General features: G+C 37.2%; 1 long non-coding RNA gene across 1 annotated transcript in view; it reads left to right on the forward strand.

Moving 5' to 3' along the window:
• LOC134810463 (uncharacterized) overlaps positions 1–12,222 on the forward strand; it is a 76,921-nt gene that overhangs the window by 48,097 nt on the left and 16,602 nt on the right. The window lies entirely within an intron of this gene.

Raw genomic sequence — 12,222 nt, forward strand, 5'->3', positions numbered from 1 at the left:
GTTTATGTCTAGGAAATTATCTGTTTCTTCTAGGTTTTCCAATTTATTGCAATATAGTTGCTCATAGAAGCCTCTAGTGATGCTTTGAATTTCTGCAGTATCAGTTGTATTATAATATCTCCTTTTTCATCTCTGATTTTATTTATTATAATCTTCTTTTTTTTAGTCTGCCTAAAAGTTTGTCAATTTTGTTTATTTTTTCAAAAAAACTTTGTTTCATCAATCTTTTGTATTGTTTTCTTCATTTCAAATTCATTTATTTCTACTCTGATTTTTATTATTTCTTCTACTAATTTTTGGTTTGGATTGCTTTTGTTTTTCTAGTTCTTTAAGGTGCATGGTTAGGTTATTAATTTGAAGTTATTTTTCTTTTCTCATGTAGGTATTTGTAGCTATAAACTTTCCTCTTACTACTGCTTTTACTGTATCTCATAGGTTTTAGTATGTTGTGTTTCCAATATCATTGGTTTTAAGAAAATTTACAATTTTTTTCTTAATTTCTTCATTGACCCACAGGTCATTCAGGAGCATATTGTTTAACTTCCATTTGTTTTTATAATTTCCAAAATCCTTTTGTTACTGTTTTCAGGTTTTATTCCATTGCAGTCAGCAAAGATATTGGATGTAATTTCATTTTTTTTTTTTTTGAATTTTTTAAGACTTACTTTGTGGCCTGACGTATGGTCTGCCCTTGAGAATGATCCATGTACTGAGGAAAGCATGTGTGCTCTGCACGCATTGATGAAATGTTCTGTAAATATCTATTAGGTCCATTTGGCCTATAGTGCAGACTAAGTCTGATGTTTCCTTGTTGATTCTCTGTCTGGATGATCTGCCTAATGCTGAAAATCAAGTGTTGAAGTTTCCAGCTATTATTGTATCAGGATCTATGTCCCTCTTTAGCTCTAACAATATTTGCTTTATATATCTGGGTGTTCTAGTGTTGGGTGCATATATATATTTACAATTGCTATATCCTCTTGCTGAATTGATTCCTTTATCATTGTATAATGACTTTGTCTCTTCTTAATAGTGTTTTTAATCTATTTTGTCTGATATAAGTACAGCTACTGCTGCTCTTTTTTTTTTTTTTTTGGTTTCCCTTGGCATGGAATATCTTTTTCCAGTCCATTATTTTCAGTCTGCGTGTGTCTTTATAGGTGAAGTGTATTTCTTTCAGGTAACGAATTGTTGGGTCTTGTGTTTGTGTCCATTCATTCATTCTATGACTTTTGATTGGAGTCCATTTACATTGAATATTGTTATTGATATGTAAGGACTTACTCTTGCCATTTTGTTATTTGTTTTTTGGTTGCTTTGTGGTCTGCTTTTCCTTCTTTCATTCCTTCCTGTCTTTCTTTCAGTAAAGGTGATCTTCTCTGGTTGTATGTTTTAATTTTTTCCTTTTTACTTTTTTTTTTTGCGTCTCTTGTTTGATTTTTTATTTGAAGTTACCATGAGGTTTGCAAATAATATAAGCCATTATTTTATACTGATGACAATGAATTATTGCATGAACAAATAAACAAACTAAAAAACAAGCAAAGATATAACTAATAAAAACTCTACACTTTAACTTGGTCCCGCTGCTTTTTTAAAAAACTCTTTATTGTTTGTATTTATATTTTACTGTACTGACTATGTGTTGAAGAATTGCTGTAGTTATTTTTTTGATAGGTTCATATTTCGGTATTTTTACTCAAGATATAAGTAGTTTGCACACTACAATTACTGTGTTATAATATTCTGTGTTTTACTGTGTACTTACTATTACCGGTGAGTTTTACGTGTTCAGATGGTTCCTTATTGTTCATTAACATCCTTTTCTTTCAGATTGAAGAACTCCCTTTTGCATTTCTTGTAGGACAGGTCTGGTGTTGATAATGGCCCTCAGCTTTTGTTTGGAAAAGACCTTATTTTTCTTTTACATTTCAAGGATATTTTTCCTGGATGTGCTATTCTAGGATAACAATTTTTATTCTTCAGTACTTTAAATATGTCATGCCTCTCTCCCTTCTGGCCTGTAAGGTTTCTACTGAAAAGTCTGCTGCCAGCCATATTAGAGCTCCATTGTATGTTATTTGTTTCTTTTTTCTTGCTGCTTTTAGAATCCTTTCTTTATCCTTGGGAGTTTGATTGTTAAGTGTCTTGACGTAGTCTTCTTTAGTTTAAATCTGCTTGTTGTTCTATAATCTTCTTGTACTTGAATGTTATATCTTTCTCTGGGTTTGGGAAGTGGTTTTTGTTGTCCCTTTGAATAAAATTTCTCTCTCTCTCTTTCTTTCTCTCTCTGTCTGCTCTTTAAGACTAATAACTCGCTGGGCACGGTGGCTCACGCCTGTAATCCCAGCACTTTGGGAGGCCGAGGTGGGCAGATCACGAGGTCAGGAGATCAAGGCCATCGTGGCTAACACAGTGAAACACCATCTCTACTAAAAATACAAAAAAAAATTAGCCGGGCGTGGCGGCATGCGTCTGTATTCCCAGCTATTCGGGAGATTGAGGCAGGAGGATGGCGTGAACCTGGGAGGCGGAGCTTGCAGTGAGCCGAGATCGCGCCACTGCACTCCAGCCTGGGCAACAGAGCGAGACTCTGTCTCAAAAAAAAAAAAAAAAAAAGAACAAAAACAAAAACGAATAACTCTTGTATTTACGCTTCATTCTTTTTATCCTTTTTTCTTTTGTGTCTTCTGGCTGTATATTTTCAAATAACCTGTCTTCAAGCTCACTGATTCTTTATTCTGCTTTATTAATTCTGCTGTTAAGAGATTCTGGTGCATTCCTCAATATGTAAATTGCACTTTTCAACTTCAGAATTTCTGCTTGATTCTTCTAAATTATTTCAATCTTGTCCTTCAATTTATCTAATACCAGTCTGAATTCCTTCTCTGTGTTGTCTTGAATTTCTTTGAGTTTCCTTAAAACAGCTATTTTGAATTCTCTGTCTGAAAAGTCACAAATCTCTGTTTCTCCAGGAGGTTACTGGTGCCTTATTTAGTTCATTTGGTAAGGCCATATTTTTCTTTTGGGTATTCATTAGTGTCTGGGCATCGAAGAGTTAAGCATTTATTGTAGTCTTTGCAGTCTGGGCTTGTTTGTAACTGTTCTTCGTGTCAAGACTTTACAGGTATTTCAAGAAACCTGGGTGTTTTGACCTAAGTTTTTTGTCATTGTAGCTATATTTGCATGAGGGAGCACCCTAAGCCCAGTAACGCTGTGGTTCTTATAGACTCATAGAGGTACCACCTTGGTTGTCTTGGATAAGATGTGGAAGAATTCTCTGGATCACCAGGCAGAGAGTATTGCTTTCTTTTCTTACTTTCTCCCAAACAAATGGAGTCTCTCTCTGTGCTGAGCTGCCGGAGCTGTGGGAGGGGTGACACAAGCACACCTGTGGCCACCACCACTGGGAGTGTGCTGGATCAGATCTGAAGCCAACACAGGACTGGGTCTTATCCAAGGCCTGTGGTAATCACTGCCTGGTGACCACTTACGTTCACTCAAGGTACTGGGTCTCTACAATCAACAGGTGGCTAAGCCCAGCCAGCCTTGTGTCCTTCCTTTCAGGGCAGAGAGTTCCCCCAGCCCTGGACAGGTCTAGCGGTGCCATCTTGGAGCTAGTGCCTGGGGTTGGAAACCTTAGGGATCCATCTGATGCTCTAATCTACTGTGGCTCAGCTGGCGTAAAAACCTCAAGATAAAGTTCTTATGACTCTTCCCTCCCATTTCCACAAGCAGAGGCATCTCTCCTCTTGGCCACCATCACCCAAGACCTGTGACAAGAACTGCCCAGCTATCACTGATGTTCACTCTTCAGTCAGCTTTTAGTGAATGATTCTCTTCCTGGGACTCTCCCTTCAGGGAAGTGGGCTCCCCTCTGACCCAGGGAAGGTCCAAAAATACCATGCAAGAGCCAAGACCTGGAAATGGGGACTCCAAGAACCTGTTTGATGCCTTACACCACTGTGGCTGCACTGGGTACCTAAGCTGCAAGGCAAAGTCCCCTTTACTCTTCCCCCTGTTTTTCTCAAGCAGAAGGAGTCTCTCCACATATCCACCACAGCTGGGATTGTGCTGGGTCATATCTGAAGCTAGCACACCTCTAAGTCTCATCCAAGGCCCACGGTGAATATTGCCCGACTACCACTGCTGATTATTTAAAGTCGAAGGGCTCTTCAGTCATCAGGTGATTAATCCTGCCAGGACTGGATCCTTCCCTTCAAGGCAGAGGGTTCCCTTCTGACCCAGGGTATGTCTAGAAATGTTTTCCAGGAGCAAGGGCCTGGAATGGGAGCCTCAGAACTCTGCCTGGCACCCTCTTCTACTGTGGCTGAGCTGGTGTCCAAGTTGCAAGACAAAGTCCACTTTACTGTCCCCCCCCCTTTCCTCAAGCAGAGGGAAGGAGTCTCTCTCAGAGCTGTGAGCTACTTCCCTGGGGTTAGGGGAAGGGTGATGCAAGCACTTTTTTGGCCACCCCAGTTGGTGTTTCACAGGGTCATGTACCCCCAAGTCCACTGGCTCCAAGTCCAGCACAGTACCAGGACTTTTCCAGGAATTGCAGTCTTTGTGGCCTAGACTACCTCTCCAGTTTATTTGGGACTCAAGAGCATTTTCCCTGTGGTGGCAAGGCTTGCTAGAAGTGAGGTTCCTATTGTTGAGATGGGTGATTCCCCTCTGGCTAGGCTGTTCTAAATGCTCCCTCTGTGGACAACAGCTGAGTTCTGTCTGGTGTTGCTTTCCACCCTGACAGGGCAGCACTAACTTCCAAGACAAAGTCCCACAATCACTACAGTCTTCCTCCCCTAAGTGCACAGATTCTGATTCTCTCTCTACACCACATGGCTGCTGCCAGGGGGTGGGGAAGGGGTAGCATCGGCAATTCAAGACGGTCTTTGCTATCTTCTTCAGTGCTTCTTTCAGTGATACGAAGCTAAAACCAGGTACTGTGATTAATCACCTGATTTTTGATTCTCATAAAGGTGCTTTTTTCTGTAGGTAGTTGTTCAATTTGGTGTTTCTGTGGGGAGAATGATTGGTGGAATCTTCAATCTAGACATCTTGCTCCCCTCCTCCTCCTATTCCTTTAATCTTTAAACCAAATCAGACAAATCAATTTTTAAATAAATTTAAATGAATCATATACATTGATATAACAGATTCCTGTTGTACTAGTTTTCAATCACTGAGTAACAAATTACTGCACACATAATGGCTTAAAACAATACCAATTTATGATCTCACTATTATGTAGTTATAAGGTCAGGAATGGAGTGACTGAATTCTCTGTTGAGCTGGTTATGTTTTCATTTGAAGATCAGGGTACTCCTCCAAACTCATTCACATTGTTGGCAGAGTTCAGTTCCTTAATGGGTATCTGCTAAGGTGTCACTTTCGTCTCTTTAAGGGTCCTCTAGGTCCCTTGCCACATGACCCTCTTCCTTTTCAAAGACAGCAATGGGGAACTTCCTGCATATCAAATACCCATTCTCAAATTTGAAACTCTTCTTTAAGAACAGAGCTCAACTACCTGGGTTAAGCCCACTGAGGATAATCTGCCCTTATTAAGGTCAGCTGTGCCAGTTATCATAACCCAATCATGGAAGAGACTATTCCATCACATTCACGAAGCCTGTCCACCATCAATGGAGGGGTTTATACAGAGGTGCACACTGAAAGGCGGGTATAATGGGAACATCTTAGAATTATGCCTAGCACAGTTGTCTTTACTTTTGTAATCTTACTTTACAATGTATTTGGGCCTCTTAATTTTTTTCTAAAGAAATTTTCCTTTATTAAAAACCTTTATACTATAAAGATAGTTTGAACAGTGGTCAAGAGTATGATGATCAAGGGCATAATTTTAGAGCCATTATTTAGACTTAAATCATAGCTCTTACTATTTATGTGAAATGGGGCAAGTTATTTAACCACTCTTGCCTCAGTGTCTCATCTATAAATGAGAATAGTATTACCTGCTCCATAGGGCTGTTTTGACAACTAAGTGAATTAATATGCACAAGACACACACAATACAGTCCAAAAGAATAACAGTTATTAAGTGTTAGCTATTAGTATTTATCTTTCACAGTTACCTGGAAGATATTAATTCTGTTTTGTAATCTACTAGATTTCAGTTATACACTGAAGCTATGTTTATCTAGCTACCCATACATGCATTTGCTATTATGGATGTCCTAGTCTTTATTAATATTCTATTGCATTAATATTAACATTTTTATTAATAGAATTAATATCAATGTTGATATTCTATTTTATATCATGGCTCTATGACAGAAAAATTGAAGAAAGTGGAGGTGCCTGCAAAGTTGTCTATGCAGAAAGGAGAAGCAAAGGGAATACAAACTCCTGAGATGAGAGATGGCTAGATGTGTCCTGAGCAATAGGAAATTTGTCCAGATTGTGGCTGAAAGTGAACAAGGAGGGAGTGGTAAGAGATGAGATCAGAGAGAGATCTTATTTGTCTAGATCATGTAGGGTCTTGTACTTTGGTTTTCACTCACAGGAAGCTAGAAAGCCATTGAAGGTTTTAAAGCAAACATGACATAATCTGTATTTTGTTTTAAAAAGAAAATGATCATTACTGTATCACATTACATTGAAACAAAGGTAAGAGAAGCAGCCCAGATAGTTGAAGTGGATCATGACAGTAGCTTAGACTAGAGTAGTAGATATGGGGGTAGTTAGAATTAGATTATCTTGAACTATTAGATTCTGGATATTTGAAGAAAAAGTTGAGAGTATTTATAGTTAGTTGTATATAGTTATGAGGAAAAGCAAGAATTAAGTTATACCTATAAATGTTTTGATCTCAGAAATCAGAAAAAAATAGAATTGCCATTTACTGACATATAGGACTATGAGAGGAAAAGTTATGGAAGAGATCAAGAGTCAGTTTTAAACATGTTGCCTCTTAGTTGCCTAGCTGAAGATGTTAAGAAAACAATTTGAACATATTCATTTAGAGTTCACAAGTCAGGTTTGGCTTGGGGATGCAAGTTAGCAATTTTTCAGGAGATTGACAGTATTTGTGGTTATGAATTTACATGAGATCTCTTAGGGAGTGAACGTAGATAAAGAGGACATGAGTACAGGAAAAGAGTCCTAAGGAGTATCAATGTTGCAGATAATGAAGGAAGAGAGAAAGAAAGGGGACAAATGCGGGAGTTATGCCTCTGAGTAGACAATAAGTGGATGGTATCGGTGAATAGTGCATGATATCCAGTAAACTCAGGAACATCTGAGTTTAGATAGGAGAATTAACAGTTCATTATACTGCTGGACAAAATTCCTACCCACTGGGGTAGGTTGTTCCCATAACACTTGGGAATAGAGTGGGGAAGAGAGAGAGAGAGAGAGATGAGATTGGAACAGAGGGTGGGAGAGAGAGATTGGGAGAGGAGGGAAAGGGAGGAGGGAGAGAGAATATGAACAAGTAGTAAATTAGGGATGGCCCCATGTGTTTCAAATGTGAAATTGTAATAGAAAATATTGTTATATTTTGAATTTTTATGTGTTATGATACAGGATTTGGCCAACAGTAACCCATGGTCCCATTCTAGACAGCTGCTTGTTTTTGTAAATAGTTTTATTAAAATGCAGTGGCACTCATTCTTTTATGCATTGTCTAGGGCTGCTTTCATCCTGCAGCAGAATTCAGTAGTTGCAATAAAGACCATATGCAAAGGAACAAAACTGGACCCTTGCTTTCACCACATACAAACGTTAACTTAAGAGGGGTTAAAGATGTAAATGTAAGACCTCAAACTACAAGAATCCTAGAAGAACACCTAGTGAACATCATTCTGGACATCGGCCTTGGGAAATAATTTATGACTAAGTCCTCAAAAGCAATTGTAATAAAAATTAAAACTGAAAAATGAAACCTAATTAAACTCAAGAGCTTCAGCACAGCAAAAGAAACTATTAAGAGAGTAAAAATATACCCTACAGACTGAGAGAAAATATTCACAAACTGTGCATCCAACAAAGGACCAATATCCAGAGTCTGTAAAGAATTTAAGCAATTGAACAAGCAAAAAAAAAATAATAATCCCATTAAAAATTGGGCAATAGACATGAACAAACACTCCTCAAAAGAAGACTGGCAAGTGGTCAATAAACATATAAAACATGCCCAACATCACTAATCATCAGAGAAATGTATTTCAAAATCACAGTGAGATACCATCTCACACCAGTCAGAATGACTTTATCAAAAAGTCAAAAAACAACAGGTGCTGGCCAGGCTAAGGAGAAAAGGGAATGCTTATACACTGTTGGTGGGAATGTAAATTAGTTCCACTACTGTGGAAAGCAGTTTGGAGACTTCTCAAAGAACTTACAACAGAATTACTCTCTGACCCAGCAATCCCGTTACTGGGTATATATACAAAAGAAAATAAATTATTCTACTAAAATGACACGTGCACTCATACATTCATCACGGCACTTTCACAATAGTAAAGACATGGAATCAACCTAGGTGCCCATTGTTGGTGGATTGAATGAAGAAAATCTGGTACATATACACCATGAATTACTAAGTAGCCATAAAAAAAGAATAAATTACGTCCTTTGCAGTAACATGGATGTAGCTGGAGGTCGTTATCCTAAGGAAATTAACACAGGAACAGAAAACCAAATACTGTGCCTTTTCACTTATAAGTGGGAGTTAAACATTGAGTACTTATATACATAAATATGGCAACAACAGACACTTCGGGCTTCTAGAATTGGGAGGGAGGGAGGGGTTGAGTACTATGCTCACTACCTGAGTGATGGATCATTTGTACCCCAACCCTCAGCATCACACAATATACCTACATAACAAGCCTGCACATGTATCCCTGAATCTAAAACAGAAGTTGAGAATACAATTATCCATTCATCTGTTTATGGACATTGGGGTTGTTTCTATATCTTGGCTGTTGTGAATATTGGTGCGGCTTCAGATGTCTCTTTAAGATCATGATTTCAATTCTTTTGGATGGATATTCAGAAGTGTGATGCTAGATCATATGGTAGTGGTAATTCTACTAATTTTTTTGAGAAAACTCCATATATTGTGTTTTCTTCTATTTTCACACTGAAATGTTTGTTGACTACTGTGATAGAAAACCAAGGCTGTCAGAGTATAAGGTAATAGAAGATTGTTGTTTGGTAGCATATTCTCAGAGAAGAGCAAGTCCCCATAATTTTGCCAAATGTGCTCTGGGGTTAGGCCTGTCCAATCCTGATGTGCTTCACCCATTGAACAATTCATTTCGTTATTCAATCATGTAAATGGAACATTAAAAAAACTGGTCACTTTTTTTCCTTTTAAAATTATTGTCCTCCTCTGATTCATTTATTTTACAATTAACTATTGAACACTTAGCATGCATGAGGACCGTTTTTCTAACCACAGAGGAATAGTAAACTAGACAAAAATCTTCATCCCCAGAGGAGCTTATGTTCTACACCTGTAGTGCTCATGTCTTGAAATTTTACAACTACTAACTTAAAACTTTTGCTAGGGGACTCTGAAGAGAATGACAGCCTGAGTGTTTATCAACTCTTCAACTCCCAATCATTTGTCTGTCTAAAGAGATAGCATGTATTCTCTGCCACTCTTAGAGGTGATTAGCCTTTGTGTACTTGTGATTTCCCTGCTGGAGAAAAGTCATGCTAACCTGCTTGTGCAGAGTCCTGGGAAGGTCGACTATGTCTTGCTAGACCTTGAGAACTTGCAGGAAAGTTGAAAGCTGAAAGACTACTGCCTCATAAGCTTGGTAAGTCCTAGGCAGATCCTCAGTAGTTGATTCCTGGTCAGCAGTTTTGTTTTATAAAAATTTTGAATATTGTTTCAAAACATGTACACCAGTAAAAGACGTATATAGAAACATGAGACAAGAATAGTAACATCAGAGATAAATTAGATGGTTTTTCTAATGCAGCAAGTACATATATGTAAAATATCACCTCAAAGAGCACGTGTAAAGAAAGAAACTGGAAGGCCCAGGCAGGAGGATCGCTTGAGGCCGCGAGTTTGAGACCAGCCTGAGAAACATAGCAAGACCTCCCCTTCACAAAAATTTTAAAAGTTAGCTGAGTCTGTTGGTGCACACCCATAGTCCCAGATACTCAGAAAGCTGGGTTGGGAGGATTGCTTGAGCCCAGGAGTTTGAGGCTGCAGTGAGCTAAGATCACGCCACTGTATGCCAGCGTGGGAGACAAAACAAGACTCTGTCCCCACCGCCCCCTCCAAAAAAAAAGAAAGAAAAGAAAAAGAAATCAACTAACAGATTCAAGGTGTCATTGAGAGGAACTATGTGTGGAGTAGTCAGGCATATTTATGACTTGAGAAGGTATATTGGAAAAGTAGTTAAATTTGAATGAGATTTAGGGAGAGCAGTTTAATAAAGAATTGTGTTTAGCTGAATAGAACCTTAAAATGAGAACAATTTAATAGAGTTAAATTAAATTTCAAGATAAAAGTTTACATATTTTATGCAAGTACCTCAAACCTGGACAAAGTTGTAATGTGAGGAATTAGCCACAAACATTTCTTCTTTGATTGAAATTTAAGGTACTTTCAACACACTTGCTTCACTCTTAATATTTGATTCAAATTATGTTTTTCATAATTTTATATAATGCCAAATCAACTAAAGCAGATTTTACTCTTACAAATCATGTACACATATGTATAATAATGAGACTGCATGGAGTCCAAATAAAAATTACATTTTCTTATGCGCTCACAAAATAAGGAGGTTTGATCCCTGTTTTGGAAATGTCCACCAAATAATACAATTTTCTCTGGGGACTTTAGAAATAGGCCAGTCTAATGAAAAAGAAAAGACACATTGAAATGCAGAACATGTTCTTCTTGAAATGATTGATGTATTAAATATTTATGCAAACATATTAAATTGGCAAGTGTATGAAAACATTATTACATATTCATCACCTTCACATTTCATCTTTTTGAGAACTTCTTTCCTATAAAACTAAAATGGAAGACTATAAGTTTTCCAAAGCCACATTTTTTGAATTAATAACATTAGATAGTTTTTCTTCAGAGTTTATATTAATTCACATAAATAACAAAATTAATGTTGGAACTGGAAAGGCTAATAATTTATTCAAAATAGAAGCACTAAAGTGCTGTTTCATCATTAGCCTTTCTTCCTAAAACCTGAACTGGAGCTTCCTTTTATGAAAGATGCTCCCTTAGAGTGAATATTCACTTTGAAAAATAAATGAGCTCTTTTAGGTCATGGAGTTATTTACCAAACAACTGGCTTTGTAACTACTCCAAATGTCATAAGAGAATTAATGCATTTCCAAATTTCTAACTTCTCCCAAAGTGTAATAAATCTTTGTTGACTCTAAAATTTTATGATCTTTGGAAAGTGTCATTTAAATTAAAATTTAAATTGATTATACTATCCTCTCATTAAAGTCAGAAAGTTGAAATGATTTTATATATGCTTTAAAAGCACTCATGTTTAATATAATCTGATTTGTTATGGTGATATTGTGTTCTGCATTCAAAGCTTTTTCTACTTCCCTTTCCTGCTAAATTCTTTCCCCATTTCTTTCATCTTCTTCTTACCTCATTATTTATTTGCTTGAAACATACTCATCACTATTTTATTCTTTTATCTTCCTATCTTTTCACCCCTCTGACCATTTTTCACCGGCTTGTCTTCCTTTCTCGCTTGCACCACTCTCCTTTTGTTCACCCTTGTTGATATTTTTTAATTTTATAATACTTTAGTTTTAATTTTTGTGGTTACATAGTACGTGTACATATTTATGAGGTACATGAGATGTTTTGATACAGGCATGCAATGAGTAATAATCACATCAGGGTAAATGGGGTATTCATCTCCTAAAGCATTTATCCTTTGTGTTAAAAACAATATAATTAGACTCTTTTATTTATTTTAAAATGCACAATTAAATTATTATCGACTGTAGTCATCCTGTTATGCTATCAAATACTAGGCCTTATTCATTCATTCTATTTTTTTATACCCATTAACCATCCCCACTTCCCCCTCAGCTCTCCACTACCCTTTCCTGCCTCTGATAACTATCCTTAAGTCATTTACAACAACATGGATGAAACTGGAGGTCATTATGTTAAGTGAAATTAGCCAGGCACAAAAAGACAAACCTCTCTGATGTTTTAAAGATTGTTGTGTTAATTGT

Source organism: Pan troglodytes, chromosome 6 (genome assembly GCF_028858775.2).
Source record: "Pan troglodytes isolate AG18354 chromosome 6, NHGRI_mPanTro3-v2.0_pri, whole genome shotgun sequence".
NCBI classification, from domain to species: Eukaryota; Metazoa; Chordata; class Mammalia; order Primates; family Hominidae; genus Pan; species Pan troglodytes.